The 6170-nt window shown below is 48.6% G+C and overlaps 1 pseudogene across 1 annotated transcript; it reads left to right on the top strand.

Moving 5' to 3' along the window:
- Positions 1-4230: 4230 nt before the first annotated feature.
- LOC308551072 (DDB1- and CUL4-associated factor 8 pseudogene) lies at positions 4231-5961 on the top strand (annotated as a pseudogene). Its single transcript has one exon. The product of its transcript is annotated as a DDB1- and CUL4-associated factor 8 pseudogene (transcript).
- The last annotated feature ends 209 nt before the right edge of the window (positions 5962-6170 follow it).

Raw genomic sequence — 6170 nt, 5'->3', positions numbered from 1 at the left:
TCTTCCCATTTATTTCTGTCCTCCTTAATTTATATCATTAATGTTGGGGACTTTCCACTCTACAAGTTTTTACTTCCTTGGCTAAGTTTATTGTTAAGTATTTTATTGTTTTGGGTGCTATTGTATATGGGATTGTTTCCTTAATTTCCTTTTGAATAGTTCATTGTTAGTTGCCCTGAATCCAAAACCAGACAAAGACACCACAAGAAATCTGCAGTCCACTATTCCTGATGAATATACAGTGTTACCTCGGTTTTCGAACGTCTCCGTGGACGAACATTTCGGGTTACCTGAGGCCCAGCTGCCCGCTGTTGGTGCTTTGGTTTCTGAACTTTCAGAACTTGAAGGGTCTTCCAGAATGGATTACATTTGAAAACAGAGGTACCACTGTAGATGCAAAAATCCCCAATTAAAGAACTTGCAAACCAAATTCAGTAGCACATTAAAAAGACAACGCACCATGACCATATGGGCTCTATCCCAGGGAAGCAAGGATGGTTCAATATAAGCAAATCAATCAAACAGGTACACCATTTTAACAGAATGAAGACTAAAAATCACATGATCATCACAATAAATGCAAAAAAATTGACAAAATTCAATACCCTTTCATGATAAAAATTCTAAAAAACTGAATGTAGAAGGAATTTGCATCAACATAATGAAGGCCACATAGGACAAGTCCACAGCTAACATCATACTAAACAGTGAAAAACTGAAAGCTTTACAGTTGTTTTTTTAAGATCCTTAAAAAGGCAAGGATTGTTTCCCTTGTTGCTCTTACTGAATGCAGTACTGGAACTCCTAGACAGAGAAATGAGGCAAGAAAAATAAATAAAAGGCATCCAAATTGGAAAGGGAAAAGTAAAAGTAACTGTTTGCAGATGACATTATCTTACATATGGAAAACTATAAAGACTGCAAGCTCACGCACACACAGACACACTTGTTAGAACTAATAAATTCAGCAAAGTTACGGGATACAAACGTCTACCTTCTTCACGCGACTCAGTGGGAAGTCCCAGCAGGTGAGCAGAGGGAGAACACATTGGGGAATGAGTCTCTCTGGCTCCCTCCTTATCAGTTCTCTGAGGGATGGCGCAGGATAGCTCCTGTCAGGTCAGACTCTCCTCACTGCCCTTTCTGTCTCAGCTCTTTGATAACTGCTCCTTCTTCCCCACCTTTAGGCCCAGAAGCATAATCTCTTCCTGTTCCTTACAGCCCCGAGGGCCTGACCTTTCCCTCCTGATTTCCCTACAGCCTTCTCTCATCTTGTCCAGATCCCACTTACAAACTGTTTCAAACTGCCCAGGTGATAGGTGCTTCCTGCCAGTGAACTGACTAATTCACCTCACACTCACATTCAGCGTATGAGGAAATGTTATTATTTCCACTTTCAAAATATATTCCAAACCTAACGAGTTTCCACCATCTGTACCATGCTCACCCTTGCTTAAGCCACGGTAATTTCTCACCTGGATTAGAGCAATAGTTTAGTACTTCTGCTCTCTCTTCCTACCCCATTCTATTCTCCACACAGCAGCCAGGGTCACCTTTCTAAAAAGGAAGCCTGATAATGCCAGTCCCTTGCTCACAAGCTCCTAAAGGCTTTCCACTACACGCAGAATGGAATAAAAATTAAAATTTCTCATAGTGGACAGACAAAAAGGCTGTGTTTAGGTGGCCCTTGCTTCTCCTAAGCCCACTGTCCGACTCTCCGTAATGCTTACTTGCATTGTTTCGGTCACAGGGGCTTCCCCAAAGTGCCATGAACACTCATATTATGCCACTGTTTTAGAGCATTAGCACTCAATGTCACTGTATAGGGAGCACTCTTATCCCAGATATTTGTATGCTCCATTTCTCCTTTCTTTCAGCTCTCTGCTTAAATGTCATCCCATAAATGAGACTTTCTTTGAATGCACTATCGAAAATAACAACCTCCATTCTCTATCTACTTACACAGCTTTGTTTCTCTCCATACGATTGGTCACTGCCCCATATGATCTATGTATTGACTCGTCTATTGCCTTTTCCCACTATGAGTGACAGGATTACCACTCTGATTCACCAGTGTACTGTCAGAACCTAGAACAGCACATGCTGTGTCTTTAGAAGCTCTAACTAAATTTATGGTGAAAGAATGAATGAATAAATGGGAATGGAAACAGACCAAATGGATCAACTAAATGAAATGCAAACTTTAATGAACAGCCAATTCATAGTTTGCTGAGTGAGCACCTAGAAAAAGACTCAAACTAATACAATAGCATCAGATTAAAATAACCTGCTCCAACCTCTAACAGTGGCACTGTTCCTTGAAAGGGGACTAGGAATGTTTATAGAGCCAATTAACAAGGATTCCTCCCCTGCATCAGGTCAGGATGGGCATAATAGGGTTTATTGTTCTAGTTGTCTTGTAACTTTTTTGATTTTCTTTTGTTTTGTTTTTCTGGCCCATGGCAGAGCAAGATTCCTTGTTAATGAACATTATCTGACACACAACACACACACACACAAAAAAAAACTACCATGCAATCTGTCATACACAGAAAGGGGTATACAAAAGTATATTGTCAAAGAATAAATAGCAGAAAGAATAACATACCTATGTCGAGAGTAAGCTATAAATATTACCAAGAGTTTTCTAAGTTTCCTCTCTTCTAGATTTTAACATCCTCCTAACAATTATCCTGAACTTTTAGTCAACTATATCCTTGCTGTTTCAAATAGCTTTATTGCATAGGAAAACTCTAAAGGGCTGCATAAAAATGAAATCATCCACTACTCCTTTCTCATTTGTGGTTTTACTCATCCTTGCGTTATGATTCACTCTTATTGCTGTATTTAATTTTAATTCACTAAGCCTGATTTGTGTGCATTATCCCATTATAGAAATGTATGCTAATTTATTTATCCACCTGACTCTGGATAAGCTTTCAGGTGGTTTTCAGGCCGCTGCGCCATTCTTTGGAAATCACTGTGGATGCCCTTTCACGGGCCTTTCCATTCCGATTAGACTTGGAACCGTTCCCTCTTTAGAAAACTTTATAATTCTATGTTTAATCAACGCTGGATTGATCGTGCAATTACTCTGAGGGAAGCCTTGTTTTCCGCGTTCTTAGTCAGCAGTTTACTGTAGCCCTTGAGAATTTACTGACATCACCCTCGATCATTCATTTGGAAAAGCTCCGAAGTGAACGCGGCAATCGCCATGAGCTGGCTCCGAAGAGCATGCTTTTCCTGACAGTCCCAGCGCCCAAGCCTCTCACCTACTGGGGGGGTTATTGAAAATATTTTGATAGCTTTAGACCATCACAGAAGAATTTCTTTCTCATGACAGTATGTTGGTGTCTGTCCCCTAAGAATCTGAAACTGAGAGGCGGTGGAACAAGAAGAGAAAGTGCGCTTCTTCCAAATCCGTGAGGCGGTCACTCAGCCCAGGGTCCCCTCGAAACCGACCCGGGATGCCAGCCTTGACTGCGCTGTGGGACGAAACTGCACTTCTCCTGAAAGCAGAAGCGATAACAAACAGAAACACAGGACGCGCGGGCAAATTTGCGCTTCACACAGAGAGTGAGCACCTTAGTAGAAGCCATGCTAACCCAGTATTGGCAACCACTCCTTCTGAACATACTCACTGTCCAAACTCAGATGCGATCAGCGAGGCTCTGTGCATTGTCCCCGTCACCCCTCTGGCTTTTCTGCCAACCGGAGCCTCAGGGTTTCCCGCAGCCGCGTGACGGGGCCGAGGCCGCCTGCGCTTCGGAGCTCAGTCCTCTGCGGGCCTGGGCCCCGTCACCGCATCTGCTCCCTCGTGTCGTAGCAGGACGCTGTCTCCCAGCCAGTCCCTGCGAGTCCTGGGGCAGGAGCTCTTGCTAAGGAGGAGCCGCTCTGTCGCCAGGTTTGCAGGGGGACTGTCCCCAGAGGGCAAAGCGTTCAGCCTCGGAGCAGGGCCTGCCAGAGGCTGAGAGGGTCAGACAGCTGGGGGGCGGGGCCTGGGGCTCGGGGCTCGGGAGCTGAGCGGCCCCCAAACACCGCGAGACCCGGGGGCGGGCGCCTTTTGATCCTCATCCGCTGCCATAGCCGCCGCCCGCCAGCTCGCCCGGACCGTGGCCTGCCCAAAATGGCGCCCAGCGCTTAGGCCACCTTCCTCTCTGCCGCCGCCTCCCTTCGCCAGCCTTCTAGAACTTTCCCGCCGCAGCCGGGCCGCAGTGCGCGACACCCGAGATGTCTGGCCCCGCGAGCGCCACGCGTGGCCCAGAGCAGCAGCCGGAAGCCGAGGCCGGGGCGGAGGCAGCCCCGGGTCTGCCTCGGAGCGCGCAGTCTCGAGGGGGCCTGAGGTGGCCCGGAGGCGGCGACAGTGCCGGGGACGGTAGCGGCCCGCTCCTTCACAGCATGGACCGTCCCGACACGGACTCGGACACGGACACGGAAACGGAGGGTGAAAGCATCGTCTCTGAAACCACGGAAGACAGTTCCGAAGCCACAGGCGAGTACTGCGACCGCGAGGAGGACGGGGACGAGGCGGCGGGAGGAGCGCGCGCCCCCCAGCCCTTATCGGATGAGGACCGGGCCCTGGAGGACTGGGTGTCCTCGGAGACCTGTGCCCTGCCCCCGCCGCGCTGGCGCGTCCTCACTGCCCTTCGCGACCGGCAGCTGGGCTCGAGCGCCCGCTTTGTGTACGAGGCCTGCGGGGCGAGAGTGTTCGTGCAGCGCCTGCGCCTGCAGTACGGGCTCGAAGGCCACAGCGGCTGTGTCAATAGTGTCCACTTTAACCAGCGTGGCACCCGGCTGGCCAGCAGCAGCGATGACCTCACAGTGAGAGTGTGGGATTGGGTGCGCGAGCAGCCGGTCATGGCCTTTAATTCCGGCCACAGAAATAACGTGTTTCAGGCCAAGTTCCTTCCCAACTGTGGCGATTCCACCCTGGTCACATGTGCCCGCGACGGGCAGGTGCGCATAGCGCAGCTGCCTACTCTGCCACACAGCAGGGTTTCTAAGCGTGTGGCCCAGCATAGGGGCGCCTGCCACCGGCTGGCCCTGGAGCCAGACTCCCCGTTTAAGTTCCTGACTTCGAGCGAAGACGCGGTCGTCTTTGCCATCGACCTCAGACAAGACCGCCCGGCTTCAAAATTGGTGGTCACCAAAGAGAACGAGAGGAAAGTGGGACTGTACTCCATCTTTGTGAATCCTGCCAACACTTACCAGTTCGCTGTGGGTGGAAGAGACCAGTTTGTAAGAATTTATGACCAGAGGAAAATTAATGAGGCTGAGAATAGCGGGGTACTCAAGAAATTCTGTCCCCATCACCTGGTGGACTGTGATGCCAAAGCGTTCATCACCTGCCTTGTGTACAGCCATGATGGCACAGAGCTCCTGGCCAGTTACAACGATGAAGATATTTACCTCTTCGACTCCTCTCAGTGTGACGGAGCCCAGTATGTGAAGAGATATAAGGGACACAGGAATAATGCCACAGTCAAAGGTGTCAATTTCTATGGCCCCAGAAGTGAGTTTGTGGTGAGCGGTAGTGATTGCGGCCACATCTTCCTCTGGGAGAAATCATCTTGTCAGATCGTGCAGTTCATGGAAGGGGACAGGGCAGGTAACATAAACTGTCTTGAGCCCCATCCTTACCTACCTGTGATGGCGACCAGTGGCCTAGACCATGACCCCAAGATCTGGGCCCCCACAGCTAAAGCGACCACTACGCTCTGTGGGTTAAAGAATGTAATTAAGAAAAACAAGCAAGAACGAGAGAGAGAGGCCTCGGGCCACACCAACCGGTTTGACAGTCACATGCTTACATTCCTCATGCATCACTTCACACGCATCAATCATCCGCGTTATGGTCGTCGCAGGGCAGCTTCTGGAATTGGAGTCATGGATGAAGAGTTGAATGAGTCTTCCAGTGATTCAGATGGATCCCAGGACCATCAGCAGAACCTGCCATCCTAAATGCCTAATACCTGCTCCAGCTACATGTCACCTCCGTAGGTTGGACTTTAAGTTTGAAATTCAGTTTAACTGTTAAATTTGCCCCTTGTCTTTTATGTTGCACTCAAAAGAAACCTTTGTTCATCTCTTTCCTGTACTTTCCTTCCATCTTTCATTCCTCCTCCCACGTTCGTTTTTCTCTCACTTGGTTTCTTTACTCCTTATTTCTG

This window comes from Miniopterus schreibersii (genome assembly GCF_964146895.1).
Source record: "Miniopterus schreibersii genome assembly, chromosome: X".
Lineage (NCBI taxonomy): Eukaryota > Metazoa > Chordata > Mammalia > Chiroptera > Miniopteridae > Miniopterus > Miniopterus schreibersii.
The sequence above is the reverse complement of the archived record's forward strand: the minus strand, read 5'-3'. Positions and strand labels throughout refer to the sequence as shown.